The sequence below is a fragment of the Bufo bufo genome, chromosome 1 (assembly GCF_905171765.1).
Source record: "Bufo bufo chromosome 1, aBufBuf1.1, whole genome shotgun sequence".
NCBI classification, from domain to species: Eukaryota; Metazoa; Chordata; class Amphibia; order Anura; family Bufonidae; genus Bufo; species Bufo bufo.
In genome coordinates this window covers 111,954,239-111,970,128 of record NC_053389.1, presented here as the reverse complement: position 1 = coordinate 111,970,128, position 15,890 = coordinate 111,954,239, and the positions used below count along the sequence as shown (strand labels likewise).

Below are 15,890 nucleotides of genomic sequence, written 5' to 3'. Positions count from 1 at the left end.
TGGTGTGCCATCTCCGCCTTACACCAGCATGTGTCCCGTAACATCACCCGTGCCCTGACCAACGCAGTTATTGGGAAGGTCCACTTAACGACTGACACATAGAAAAGTGCTTTTGGCCAGGGACACTACATTTCCCTGACAGCACACTGGGTGAACGTTGTGGTGGTGGGAGCAAGTCGTACCCTGGGATGGCACAGGTGCTACCGACACCAAGGATTGTGGGCCCTACTTACATAAGGATTTCCGCCACCACCTACATTAGTGGCTGCAATCCCCCATTCTCCTCCTCCATATCCTCCTCCACTTCCACATCTGAATTCTCAACTTGCAACACCAGTCAGCCATCAGTCAGTAGTTTGAAGCAGTGTAGCACTGCAGTGGGGAAGCGGCAACAGGCCATACTTAAACTAATTTGCTTAGGTGACAAACAGCACACCGCTGCAGAGCTGTGGCAGGGTATAAGGGACCAGACTGAGCTGTGGCTCTCGCCACTCAACCAGGCATGGTTGTGTCTGATAATGGCCGTAACTTGGTGGCAGCTTTGGAGCTCGGCAAGCTCACACACATACCATGCCTAGCCAACGTGTTCAACTTAGTGGTTCAGCGGTTTCTCAAAACCTACCCCAATTTGCCTGAGCTACTGGTAAAGGTGTGCCACATGTGTGCCCATTTCCAAGTCATCTACAGCTGCCCCTGGTCTGGCAACGCTGCAGCATCGCTTGCAATTGCCAGCTCACCGACTGTTGAGCGACGTGAGTACGCGCTGGAACTCCACGTTCCACATGTTGGCCAGCCTTTGTGAGCAGCAGAGGGCAGTTGTGGAATACCAGCTGCAACATGGTCGTCGCCTTTCCAGTCAGCTTCCGCTCTTCACAAGCGACGAGTGGGCATGGATGTCTGACCTCTCTGAGGTTTTACGCAACTTTGAGGAATCAACACAGATGGTGAGCGGCGATGCCGCTATTATCAGCCTAACCATCCCACTTCTGTGTCTACTGAAACGCTCGCTGCTCACAATGAAGGAGGACGCTTTGCATGTCGAAGAGGTGGAAATGGGGGAAGACAGTACACAGGGTGATAGCCAGACCACATTCAGTTCGTCTTCTCAGCTCAAATTGGATGATGAGGAGGAGCAGGAGACTGTTGCCTCCGCTACAGAGGGTAGTACCCATAGCAGGTTTATTCCATCTGTTCAGCGTGGATGGGCCGAAGAGGATGAGAAGATTGAGAGTCATCCTCCTGATGAGGACAGCGAAGTCTTGTCTGTGGGGACTCTGGCACACATGGCTGACTTTATGTTATGCTGCCTTTCCCGTGACCCTCGCGTTATACGCATTTTGGCCGATTACTGGTTGTTCACCCTTCTCGACCCCCGCTACAAAGACAACTTCTCATCTCTCATTCCTGTGGTGGAGAGGACTAGGTGGATAAATTGCTCAAAAAATTTCCAGCAGTCAACACTGGTGGCAGAGTAGGTAGTTTCTTGGGCAACCGAGGAGGGGAGACAAGGGGAACACATAGCAGTTCCAACAGAGGCAGGGCAACACTCTCCAAGGCCTGGGACAGTTTCATGACACCTCACCAGCACCCTCACCCTGATGCGCGGCCTAGTGTCACAAGAAGGGAAAAGTTTTGGAAGATGGTGAGGGAGTACGTAGCAGACCGTGTCAGCGTCCTCAGTGATCCCTCAGTGCCTTACAACTATTGGGTGTCCAAGCTGGACACGTGGTACAAACTGGCTCTCTACGCCTTGGAGGTGCTGGCCTGCCCTGCCGCCAGCGTTTTGTCAGAGCGGGTATTTAGTGCTGCTGGGGGCATAATAACTGATAAGCGCATACACCTGTCAACTGAAAATGCTGACAGGTTGACTCTTAGCAAAATGAACAAGGCCTGGATTTCCCCTGACTTCTCTACTCCATCAGAGGAAAGCGGCTGAACATAAAGGCACTTTAAATGTGGCTTTTATGGCGTATTGAATACACTGTATTCCCATGCACCCCTTCCACCACAAAAAAGGGTATATGGTTCAATCTTCCTTTTCTCGTCCTCCTCCTCCATCAAATCAACACGCTTATTAGGCTGCTCACGCTACAAATGTTTTAGAGCAGGCATGCCCAACCTGCGGCCCTCCAGCTGTTGCAAAACTACAACTCCCAGCATTCCCAGACAGCCTATAGCTATCAGCCTATAGCAAGGCATGGTGGGAGTTGTAGTTTTATAACAGCTGGAGGGCCACAGGTTGAGCATCCTTGTTTTAGAGGGTCAGCTCAGCAGCAGACCCTCACCCCTAATGTTTTAGAGGGTCAGATCAGCAGCAGGCCCTCACCCCTAATGTTTTAGAGGGTCACCAGCAGGCACTCGCCCATAATGTTTTAGATGGTCAGATCAGCAGCAGGCCCTCACCCCTAATGTTTTAGATGTTCAGATCAGCAGCAGGCCCTCGCCCCTAATGTTTTAGATGGTCAGATCAGCAGCAGGCCCTCGCCCCTAATGTTTTAGAGGGTCACCAGCAGGCCATCAATCATAATTTTTCAAGGGTGTGCATGATCCCCTCCTTTATGTGTAATAAAGGGTGTATTGGAGTGCCGGTTCCTTGTAATTTTTGGCAGCCCTTTCACTTAGTGCATAGGATTTATGAGTGTAGGAGTCCCACTACCTGAACAATTGTACCACAATGTGAATGAGGCCCTCCTTTATGTGATATAAAAGTTGTATCGGAGTGCCTCTTTCTTGTAATTTTTGGCAGCACTTGCACTTTATATAGAAGTAAATATGCAGGAAAGAATGTTTCCTAACAATTTTTCATCTAAAATCGATTTTATCTTTGGTTTTGTGTGTATTATTGTCAGTCTGTAAAAGTGACGTACTACTCTGACAACATCGTTCCCAGCAGCGACCTGGGAGTAGTGATGGACGAACATCGGCAGGGACGTTTCGAGAATGAATGTTCGCGAACCGCGCGTTCGCGGCGGGCCCCATTCACTTTAATGGCAGGCGAACCTGAAAAACCTTCAGGTCATATTTGCAGCCACTAAATACTTACTAGGAGTGCACAAATAGTCCCACAAAATGGACAGTAACATACCAGAGGGAGTTCAATGGCAAAAATTCCCACAAAAAATATGTATTTTAATTAGGAGCCATTTTTATGCATCTTAAAGGGAAACTCTCAAAAATGCGCCCTGCTGGAGCCTAGAAATTTTTTATTTTAGGCCACGGGAGTGCGGGCCCCAAAAATTAGGCATTAACCTGACAGAAAAGAACAAGTGATTATGTGGCTGGAGGTATATTAGACGGTCAGTGGATAACAATTTTACTGTAGGCCAGTGGAGTACAGGCCCCAAACATTAGGCATTTACCGGACAGAAAAGAACAAGTGATTTTGTGGCTGGAGGTATATTAGACGGTCAGTGGATAACAATTTTACTGTAGGCCAGTACAGGCCCCAAAAATTAGACATTCACCTGACAGGAAATTACTTGTGATGATGTGTCTGGAGGTACATTAGGCGGTCAGTGGATAACAATTTTACTGCAGGCCAGTGGAGTACAGGCCCCAAACATTAGGCATTCACCGGACAGAAAACAACAAGTGATTATGTGGCTGGAGGTATATGAGGCGGTCAGTGGATAACAATTTTACTGTGGGCCAGTGGAGTACAGGCCCCAAAAATTTGGCATTCACCTGACAGAAAAGAACAAGTGATTATGTGGCTGGAGGTACAATAGGCGGTCACTGGCTAAACATTTTACTGTAGGCCAGTACAGGCCCCAAAAATTATGAATTCACCTGACAGAAAGGAACTAGTGATTATGTGTCTGGAGGTACATTAGGCAGTCACTGGATAAAAATTTAACTTTAGGCCAATGGAGTAGAGGCCCCAAAAATTAGGCATTCACCTGACAGAAAAAGCCTTTTATGCCTCTGTATATACATAAGACAAGGACCATTCTTTGTTCTGGGTAGTGGCGGATATGTGTGGGCTGGCATGAGGAAATTCAATTACACGTGGTCATCACAGGTGTTGAATTCCTCCAAGATCCATTCCTTATTCATTTTTAGAAATGTGAGGTAGTCCACACTGTTGTGAGCTAGGCTGGTGCGCTTATCGGACGCGATCTCCCCTGCTGCGCTGAACGTCCTTTTGGACAGGACATTCGACGAGGGGCAAGCCAAGAGTTCCATGGCAAATTGTGCCAGCTCTGGCCACAGGACAAGCCTGCACACCCAGTAGTCCAGGGGTTCCTCGCTTCTCAGAGCGTCCACATCGGCCGTTACCCGATGTAGTCGGACACCTGTCAGTCTAGGCGCTCCCTGAGGCTGGATGTGGAGGGCGGCTCTTGATGGGTTGGCTGCAAGAATGATCTCATATCCAAAGTGTCCAACACATCTTCAAACCGCCATCTTCTTGTAGGCGAGGTAGGTTTGGTACCCGCACCTGTTTAGCTGTGGGTGGAAATTCTTCCCGCAACAGCAGAATGCAGCATCTATCACAGCAAGGCCTGGAAATGCTGCATTCTGACAGCCCTCTGTGATGCTGGTAACATGTCTGCCATTTTGTGTTTGTACTGGGGGTCTAAGTACCTTGCCACCCAGTACTGGTCCTTGCCCTTTATGCTTTTTATACGGGGGCCCCCATTTGCACTAAATTGAAAGCGGTGGGGCACCCTGACTCCTGCTCATCGCCCAGGAGAATGTCGTCCTCGGTCTCCTCCCCCCAGCCACGAACAACACCAGGGATCGCTGAAAAGTTTAAAGTCCCCCTCAAAGCCTGCTTTTCTTGCTCCTCCTCCTCCCCCCATCCACCATCCTCCTCTGACTCCTCTTCAGACTCCTGCTGACTTGTCTCAGATGGAGTAGCCCCCCTGGGAATTCATTCAGCATTGCGACTTCCTCATCTTCCAGCTCCTGCTCCTCGACGGCTTGATCAATGACACGACGCAATGCACGCTCCAGAAAGAAGGCGTAAGGTACGATGTCACTGATGGTGCCCTGACTGACCAGTTTGGTGATCTCATCAAATGGCCGCAGAAGTCTGCATGCATCGCGCATGAGCAGCCACTGGCGCGGTGAAAAGAAACCAAGCTCCCCAGAACCTGTCCTGCTTCAGAGTTCGTACAGGTAGTCGTTAACGGCACGTTGCTGCTGGAGCAACCTATCAAGCATATACAAGGTGGAGTTCCAACGCGTCGGGCTGTCACAAATCAGACGTCTGACGGGCAGGTGGTGTCGCCACTGAACGCCAGCAAGGCGAGCCATGATCTTCTAAAATGTCCAGAGATTTTCCTGGCCTGCCGCAAGACGTCCTGAACCCCGGGGTATTTGGCAACAAATCGCTGCATGACTAAGTTCAGGACGTGTGCCATGCATGGCACATGTGTCATTTTGCCTTATTTCAGCACGCTCAGCAGATTGGCATAGTTGTCGCACACCACTTTACCAACTGTCAAATTGAGCGGGGTTAGCCACTGATCGGCCTGTGACCGCAGAGCTGAAAGCAGTGCAGGACCAGTGTGGCTCTTGGCTTCCAGGCACAACAGGCGCAGCACAGCATGGCAGCGTCTCACCTGGCACGTCAAATTGGTTCTGGGGAGCTTGGGGGTGCAGTGGAAGAGGCGGTAGCAGTGGAAAAGGGGGAGTCAGCCGAGACGGAGGATGGAGTAGGAAGAGGAGAAGAAGCCTGCCTTCTGCCAGATGAACGCGATGATGGCACGGTGGAAAGTGGAGTGGAGGACAAATGGGAGGAGAAGGAGAAGAGGCAGACGTGGAGCGCCGGGAGTGTGGTTTTGTGGGTTCTGATGGCGTTGCTCACACTGGGCTCGGTGATGGGAGGCCAGGTGCCTTCTTAAGGCGGTCGTCCCTAGGTGAGTATTGGGCTTACCGCGACTTATGCGTGGACAGCACAGGCTGCAGATGGCAGCACTATTGTCATCAGCTGACACGTTAAAAAAAGCCCACACTGCGGAGCCATGTGCCGGCGTCCTGGGAACGCAAGATGTGACCGTGCATGGTGGATGGCTCGCACCAGATACATTTGCAGTCTGCTTTTTGCCTCCTGTGCACTGTGAGTTCTGCCTGCTTCTCTGTAGTAGGCAGCAGCAGCAGGGACCACCCTCCTTGGGCTGATCTGGGTACTGTCGTCAGACTGCTGGGTGGCGGCCATTGCTACCTCCTCTTCCTCATCCGATGCCAAGAATGGCTGCTCATCGGTAAGGTCTGAGAATGGATGGGAAAATAATTCCTCTGACTCGAGTGGAGGAACTATGGTGGTGGTGTCTTTGGGGGTGCACACAGCAGAATGTGAGGAGGGTGCAGATACAGAGGATGAGGAGGGTGCAGAAGCAGAAGGCTGAGTGAGCCACTCATCCAACTCTGGTGCGTCCTTTGACGTAATCGCACGCACCTTTAGGCTCTGGCCTGGTGCGCCTGCCCGACCCCTACCATCCCTGGGGAACGGCCTGCCTCTTCCTCTGCCTGTCATTTTCAAACTGACCCTGTGCCAAAGTCTCTAGAGAAGAGCAGTATTTTGTGGAAGCAGGTATATGGCATACTTCAATCAGTATTTTGCGGAAACAGGTATATCGCACCCCTCAATCAGTATTTTGTGGAAACATGTGCAATAGAGCCGGACCGGGGTGTGCACTCTGACGCCAAATTATGCAATGGCTGGGTCAGGTGTAGGTGATAGTGTATAGTTTTGTTCATGACACAAATTGCAGCATGCGCAGGGTACTGTCACAGGGCCCTTTAAGGTGTTATAACTCACACCCCAGATTAGGAATGCCAGAGTGGTGTAATGTCTCTGTATGGTGGTGATAATGCTGTCAACGGTGTCTCCTACCTGGGTACGGCTGGACTCCTGGATCCTGGCTCACTTGCAATAAATTGAGTGTAGTGCTAGTAGGAGTAATAGAGGGATTTTGCAGCAGAAATTGAGATCCAGACCTTTGGTAAAGTTCAAACTAGTCTTTACTGGTTGTAACTTTCATCCAAGTGAGATACAGCTTTTGTCTTCGGTCCCAGCAGGTATTGGCAATGGTTGGCAGGAATTTATCTTCTGCTCTCTCATGTACCTGGAGCTTGCAGGAAAAGACATCTGCTTGTTAGCTCTATACTGTGGCAGGAATTTGGCTTCTGCACTCTCTATCTTCTGCTGTTTGGGGACTGACTAGCTGAGGAGGAATATGGCTTCTCCTGGGTCCCTGGACTTTTCTCACAGTTATCTTCTCAGGGATGCTTTCTTCCTGGAACTGGAGTTGTCTGCTTGCTTCATCCAGCCAAGGCTGCAGGGCTCAGGCTGGGGATGATGATCAATGTCTTAGCCGAGACAAGATCCTGGTTTCCTTCTCTACCTCAGGGAGCTCCTATCACGCACAGCTCCCAACAGGGGTGGCTGGCACACTGACACTAACTCCCTTCTCTCCCACTCTGCTCACAGAGGGGGAGCTAAGCTGGAATGAACTATCCCAGCTTAGATGTACTAAACTAAACCTAGCTCTTTGATAACACATTGCTGCCACCTGCTGGTGAACATGGAAACTACAGCAATATACACTTAAGGCTACTTTCACACTAGCGTTCGGGGCTCCGCTTGTGAGTTCCGTTTGAAGGCTCTCACAAGCGGCCCCGAACGATGCGGATCCGCTCAGAATGCATCAGTCTGGCACCGTTTGTCCTCCGCTACGCTCAGCAGGCGGACACCTGAACGCTGCTTGCAGCGTTCGGGTGTCCGCCTGGCCGTACGGAGGCAAACGGATCCGTTCAGACTTACAATGTAAGTCAATGGGGACGGATCCATTTGAAGTTGACACAACATGGCTCAATTTTCAAACGGATCCGTCCCCCATTGACTTTCAATGTAAAGTCAAAACGGATCCGTTTGCATCATCATGAACAAAAAAAAAAATATATATATATATATATTTATTTATTTTTTTGTTCATGGTAATGCAAACGGATCCGTTCTGAACGGATCTAAACGTTTGCATTATAGGTGCGGATCCGTCTGTGCAGATACCAGACGGATCCGCACCTAACGCAGGTGTGAAAGTAGCCTTACATGGTTTATAATGCACATCTGTGAGGATATAATGTAAAATTACATCAGATGACAAAGTAAATGCTTTTAACAGATTGTAGCGGGGTAAAAGAGTTTAGTAACACAACTCTGGGGTGTTACACATGTATATAGAACACCTGAATCAATATTTGGTGGAAGCAGGTATATCGCACCCCTCAATCAGTACTTTGTGGAAGCAGGTATATCAAACCCCTCAATTAGTTTTTTGGGGGGCAACAGGCATATCACACCAGTTGCAATTAGTTATTCCAATAGCGTTTGTCCCTCTATATAGCTGCGGTATATCACACCCCTGAGTATATTACACCTATCGATAGCACACCTATACCAGTCCTTAAAAGGACTTTTGTGGCCCTATTAGCTAGCGTTTGGTGTCCCTAACAGTCTGTCCCTGCTCCACACAGCAACCTCTCCCTACACTGGCAAAACACAGAATGTAAAATGGCTGCCAGATTGGGTTCTGTTATAGAGTGGGGGTGTGTCCATGTGCTGAAACGTCTCAATTGGCTGTCCTTTCCCACCTGATGGATGTGTTATCGGTCAAAGTTCGGCGCAATGCAAAAGTATGTGGTGCATGCGAACATCACCATATGTTTGCATGTTCGGAGAATCGCGAACGAGCAAAGTTCGCCGCGAAACGACCGCCGGGCGAACCTCAAGGCCATCTCTACCTGGGAGTTCAAGATGCCTCCAGACAGCCTCCCCATGCTGTTCCCGAACCATTTCAGTGGTGTTTCCATCAATTTCTGACCTTTTCCTGTGAACCAGACACCCTCCCATCTTCAGAGCAGGGGGTGCCTGGTTTAATGCTCGCGTTCTCCTATTGACTTTCATCGTGCTCGGGTGGTCTGTAGAGCACCCAAGCATCGGGAAGTGTTCTACTCGAGCACACGAGCACTTTGGTGCTCGATCAACACTAGAGGGAACGCTTCCCTCCTGACAAATCATCTGCCACATCGGGCTGTGTAATACAGCCTTTAGGCTATTGCAGGGCTTTTCCAAGATTTTTAATTATCTCAGACAACCCCTTCAAAAGTTTAGGCTTCTGGCAATTGCCACTAGGGGGAACTCCTAATGGCAGCAGAGAGGACAGCTAAGGACAGCGGTTGACTTTTATTTAACACAAAGAGCATGGTCACATGGCAGCTTCTTCAGCTGGGAAAAATCCTCTGCAGAAATCCAAGCCTGAACCTCAGATTTCTGCTGCAAATATGCAGTTGTGTATGGCGTAGGTCCATAAACAGATTCAATGGGGCTAATCCGCTGCGGTTTCCACTCAAATGAAGCCAAGAAGTGAAATGCTGACAAATTGAGAATAATGGGAGGTGGATTCTACATGAACTCCACACAGATTTTGGCGCAGGATATGTACTAAACTCCACGTTGGAAGTCCACAGTTGAACTTCTCAGATCCAGGTACAAGTAATCTTTGCCCTTGATCAGAATGACGAGTAGTGCGGCTGTAAAGACCACACTTCTTAGAATATTAATTGAACATTAAATTGTCAGGGAATACTGGGACATAGGAGTTCAGAGAAGCTTTTATGCTGATATTAAATGTGCAATGATGCTAACAGAAGCCATTATTATTACTACTGAATACTTAAAAGGTTTTGTCCAGGAGCAAAACATACATGAAAAATGTTGTGATGCTGCATAAACTAACACCACATAGCCGACGTACCAGTCATGCTCACTTATTCTATGCACACTAGTGTTGCCCCTAATATTTACAATGCAGAATGTGATTGACAGTCCTGGCATCAGGTTCTGTTTCTTCACTGTTTAGGTGGTTATGCACATTACATTAATGGTGGTCGAACCTGAAGTTTTTGGTGAGACCTGAAGATCATCTAATGTATATGCGGATGTACAGACTTCCCCTGATAGCTGCTGAATTTCATCATGCCAGATCCTTTTATTTTTTTTTAACAAAGATAAGACGCCACCAGAGCTGCCTGGCAGTGACTTCTCCCCTCTCCTCATTCAGAACACATGCATGCTCGACCAAGACCAGCTTGCGGTAGCAATAGCGGTTGGGAGTGCGAGAGAGAGACCTTGAACTCAATAGGAACAGTGATAATCCATAGGTTAGAAAATCTGTAACTTAGCACTACAATTATATGAAAGGGAGCAGGGGGTTCAAAGGGCATCTGTCAGCAGATTTGTCCCTATGACACTGGCTGACCTGTTACATGTGCACTTGGCAGCTGAAGGCATCTGTGTTGGTCCCATGTTCATATGTGCCCGCATTGCTGATATATGCACATGAGCCTCTAGGAGCAACGGGGGCGTTACCATTACACCTAGAGGCTCAGCTCTCTCTGAAACTGCCGCGCCTCTGAAAATGTCATCATGCCTGGCTCTGTTAATCCAATTGGACAGGGCACAGCAGTTGTAGAGAGCAGAGCCTAGAGCAGGGGTGGGCAATTATTTTTTCGATGGGGCCACATGAGAAACTGAAAATATTTTGGAGGGCCGGGCCAAAAGGCTAAACTCAATACTGCATAAAATCAATTGTATTTCTTTATAAAAAGCAGTAAATATCATTGTTGGACAACTGGTACAAGTACTTGTTATAGTTAAACAATGAAAAAGTGAGGTTGCCTTACAAGAAAAAAAATTAAATTTATTAAACAAAATTTCCCAAAACAATGAACATTTTCACTATTTGTGACTCATATTAGTGAAAGCCATTGTCCCCCTGTGAATCCAGCCATTGTCCCCTGTGAATCCAGCCATTGTCCCCCTGTGAATCCAGCCATTGTCCCCCTGTGAATCCAGCCATTGTCCCCCTGTGAATCCAGCCATTGTCCCCCTGTGAATCCAGCCATTGTCCCCCTGTGAATCCAGCCATTGTCCCCCTGTGAATCCAGCCATTGTCCCCCTGTGAATCCAGCCATTGTCCCCCTGTGAATCCAGCCATTGTCCCCCTGTGAATCCAGCCATTGTCCCCCTGTGAATCCAGCCATTGTCCCCCTGTGAATCCAGCCATTGTCCCCCTGTGAATCCAGCCATTGTCCCCCTGTGAATCCAGCCATTGTCCCCATGTGAATCCAGCCATTGTCCCCCTGTGAATCCAGCCATTGTCCCCCTGTGAATCCAGCCATTGTCCCCATGTGAATCCAGCCATTGTCCCCTGTGAATCCAGCCATTGTCCCCTGTGAATCCAGCCATTGTCCCCCTGTGAATCCAGCCATTGTCCCCCTGTGAATCCAGCCATTGTCCCCCTGTGAATCCAGCCATTGTCCCCCTGTGAATCCAGCAATTGTCCCACTGTGAATCCAGCCATTGTCCCCATGTGAATCCAGCCATTGTCCCCTGTGAATCCAGCCATTGTCCAATGTGAATCCAGCCATTGTCCCCTGTGAATCCAGCCATTGTCCCCTGTGAATCCAGCCATTGTCCCCTTGTGTACAGAACACCCCCCCCCCTTACAATAGTACACACCCCTCCCCCCCCCCCCTTGCCTTTAGAAACGTAATGCTCAGAGATGATCAGCCATGTGTTAGTCACACTGACTACACACAGCACAGGGGGAGGCGGCCGCAGCTTCATGCTTGTCGGCTCTGTGACTGTCAGTGTCAGACAGTCACAGCCGATACTATGAGAGCCGCGGGCGCTGCGCTGTTACAGAGAAGGGAATAATTGCGGCCGGCCGGGTCCCGGGTACGGCTCGCACGAGGCACCCCCCCCCCTGCTGTGTCTTACCTAGACAGTACTGCCGCTGACGCTGCCTCCCTGCCACCGCGCCATGCCACACGCAGCACGCCGAGTCGGAAGTCCTCTTCATTCGCGGAGGAGGGGTATCGTTGCTTGGCACGCCTCTGGCTCCGCCCGGGGGCCGGATTAAAAGGTCCGCCGGGCCGTATACGGCCCGCGGGCCGTAGTTTGCCCAGGTCTGGCCTAGAGGCTCATTTGCATATATTAAAGCATCACTTTTCTCAGCCATGCGGCCACATATGAACACGGACCAACACAGATGTCTTCAGCTGCCAAGTGCACATTCAGGTCTGTTGACAGATGCCCTTTAAAGATCTGTTTTATCTTTTTCCTTATGTCTTTTGTGCCCATTGCTTAATAAAGTGCAATATCACTTGAATGGGATTGTATTGCAGTTTTCTACACAGCCCAAGCGCCTTGTGAATTTTGAACATGTTATAGATATCAAAATCCGCACCGCAGGTCAATTTCAGCGTGAAAAACGTCAGCTTTTGAAAATCTTATTTATTTATCTGTTACTTTATTATGCCGTTGATTTTCCACATGACAATCCGCATAGAAAATCTGCATGTAATCCGCACAGTGTGCATGTACCCTAGTAAACACCATACATCAGGAGAGTCACCTTTGTTTGTTTTCGCAGGTTACATACTTTAGCTACAGTAATAAAAATGTGCGCTAGACTACTGGATACATAAAGTGCCGTCAGGCAGCAGGATGCACATCGCACTTACGCCTTCACATGTGGTAATTGTAGCTGTCACACTGTCCCGTGGCACTGATTTACTGTCAGCACCATGATGCTCTGGGACCAGTGTATATTCAAGATGAAGGAAAAACAATTTAAAGGTACACCTTATCATGAATGCATTGGACATGTGCCGCGTTAACTCTGGGGACATGACCTTAATAGTGAAGACTTAAAAGAGAAAGAAAGGAACACGTAGAGAAGAGATAGCTAGATTATTATATACCTGTGAGATCCTAAAGGCAATCCAAATCCTCTTGTGCATAATTAGGTACATATTGCACATGAAGATAAAGTTGTAAAAACATTAGATTCAATCAAACGAGCCAATTCTCCATTGATTGTGCACTAGGCAACGATTAGGCACATTTGCTCGATATAATGATTTTTTTTTACACAAAAATTGCCCTTTAAGTGCTTCACCTTTATAATCAGCAACCATTCCTGTAAGTGATTGCTAGGAATAGCAGAGTAACAGCCAAGACAAAATGCAGCTTTTTTTTTATTTCAGGGGAGCTGATGTGCTCTCTTTAAAGGGGCTATCCAAGAGTAGAACAGACCCCATCCCAGATTGACCAACTGGTGGTGGAGATCATAGAGACCAAACCCAGCAGCGGGGACCAGGTAAGTACCACACCCAGGACGGCGCTTCCTCTCCCCGCTGCACTGAAATCAACATCTGTCCACAGGGGAAAACGTGTTCCCTGCAGTGACATCCCTGCCGTTCATATGACAGACCTGTAGGAACTCCTTATGAGGTGCCACACACATCATGGTGCTTCCATGAGGCACCAAAACTGCTAAAAATAATAAAGCATGTGCTGGAGCCATACAGCAGTGTGCATGATGTCTAAAAACTGTCAAGTTCTTTTCTTTTTTTTCTTTTTTTTGACCTGATGATGGCTTTCTAGAATTCAACCAACCTCAATATCAGAAAACTCTTTGACACTTTTTTTTTTATTTGGGCGGTTTTGTTATTTTTATCTGCATTTTTTAGGATATTTTTGCATTGCATTTTGAGTTTTTTTTGCCATTGTTTACAAAACACAGTATGCTCTATGTATGGGGGGGGGGGGGTTTCTGCCATTTTACTGTTAGGTATCCGAGTTGAAAATCATCTCAAAGGAATGTATTAAAGGGCCGTTTCATCTCGCTACTACTAAGGTGAGATGGGACCAAACCCCGACCAGCAGCTGGCCAGAAAACAGTGCATCGGCCCAGCGATGTAGCTCCCATTGCTGTTTCTGAGTTAGAGAATAACGCTATTTCCATACCTCACATGTACTGCAATAGGAGCTACTGGAACAGCCCAGCATCGGCACGCTGTGCTGTCTCCTGGTAAGCTGGTGGTCAGGGTTTAGTCTCATCTCTCTGTGGCGGAAAAGAGCAAAAAGTTTAAAATGTTGCCGCAAAACAAAATACTTGCCAAAATTTTCACTTTTGCATGCATGCCATCTTGTTACATTCCACCTGTGTGTGAATGATGCCTAAGGGAACTGCAAGTAATGCAAACAGAAGAAGCATCATGTGCATAGATCCAATCAGCCATGTATTCATTGTATGAGAACAAAGCATCATTTCATCATAGCCAATCAATGTTGATCATGTATATTTAGAACTCTACGTCCACTAAGGTTGGTTCTACATTGCCATAAGATGGCCATATTCTAAGGTCTACATTATCTGATCTGATGGGTCGATCTACAGAAGTTTTCTTCACTTTCCTAACAGCTGACAGGTTTGCCATGCAAATGATAGGAAAAAAACAGACGCGGAAGACAATCTTGTGTGCCTCCGCGTTTTTTAGCGGTCCCATTGACTTGAATGGGGCCGCAAACCGTTTTCCGCAAAAATAATAGGACAGGTTATATTTTTTTGACTGACTGGAACCACGGATCACGGACGCGGATGGCAAACGGTGCATCAGCCGAGTTTTCAACTGACCTATTGAAAATCAATGGGTTCGCAGAAAATCATGAAAAATGGCGCAACGGACACGGAATAAAACAACGGTCGTGTGCATGAGGCCTTAAAGGCATTTGCCATCTCAGACAATTGGGCATATCGCTAGGAAATGCCCCCATTGTCTGATAGGTGCGGGTACAATGAGAACGGAGCAAGGAAATGAACGGAGGGCACACTGCGTATGCGCAGCTGGCCTCCATTCATTTCTATGGGGCCGCCGAAAATAGCTGAGCTATTTTCGTCTGCCCCATAGAAATGAATGGGAGCAGGGGCTTTGCGTGTGTGCTGCGCTCCGAATCACTTCTATGGGGGAGCAGCGCTTGGTGGTGGACGGACCCCAGGGTCCTCCAGCCACACCTCTCCCTGCTCCGTTCTCATTGTAGGTGCGGCTCCCAAAGGTGGGACCCGCACCTATCAGACAAGGGGGGCATATCCTAGCGATATGCCCCCTTGTATGTGATGGGAATACCCCTTTAACTGAGTGTTTATTAGCTGTTAAGAAACTAGAGATAAGGGCTACAGACTTAGGCTAGTTTCACACTAGCGTTGACACCTTGGGCAAACTGTTCCGGCATGGGAGCAGCCTGCCGGAGATGGCTGGATCTAGCACTGCCGAATGTTAACTGACACCTGCTGGCCCATTCACTATAATGGGGACCGGCGGAGATCTGGCTGCAACCAGGGAAAAATGCAGCGAAGCAGGCGGACGGAAACCGCCAGCCGATTCTCAGCATATTTGCTGAGTTTGTGGCCGGAGATGTGAAGATGACGTAGATGCGGTTGCTTCTGTCAACAGGACTTTCTTTTCCGACCTGTATAACGGAAACCAGATGGATCCGTTATGCGTACCCATAGACCTCTATTATGATGGTTCAAAACAGAATGCCTCTAAAGGTTTCAGTTTTGAATTCCGTCTTACGAATTCCATTATCGGAATTCATAACGCTGATGTGAACCCGCCCTTATGCACATTTGGCATCCGTTTCAGCCATTTCCGTCTGAGATCCTGCATGCAGTACTTTTTTCATACAGAAATGACTTAAACGGAAGCCAAATGTGCATAACTGATGCACAGGATTTACTTTTTACAGGATCCTGTTTTTTTTCTGTTTTTTTGACAGATCAGAAGAACAGAAAATGAAACGGTGATGTGAACCCAGCCTAAGAATTTTTTTTGAAAAAATATTAGTGTGGGACCTCATTGTGAAAAGTTCCTTGTATGGCTTGAACACCATGTCCAGCACCATAACTTTGCCTACAACTTCATGCCCTAAGGACAATGTGCAGAGAATATATAAAGGGCCTATTAGACTACACGATTTTCGGCACATTATCGGGAACAAGCGCTCATAGGAACAATCATTTGTGACAATT

At 48.1% G+C, this 15,890-nt stretch overlaps 1 protein-coding gene across 1 annotated transcript in view; it reads right to left on the bottom strand.

Moving 5' to 3' along the window:
• The window catches only part of TMEM88B (transmembrane protein 88B), a 182,852-nt gene that overhangs the window by 165,361 nt on the left and 1,601 nt on the right, over positions 1–15,890 (bottom strand). The gene's annotated exons all lie outside the window — the stretch shown is intronic.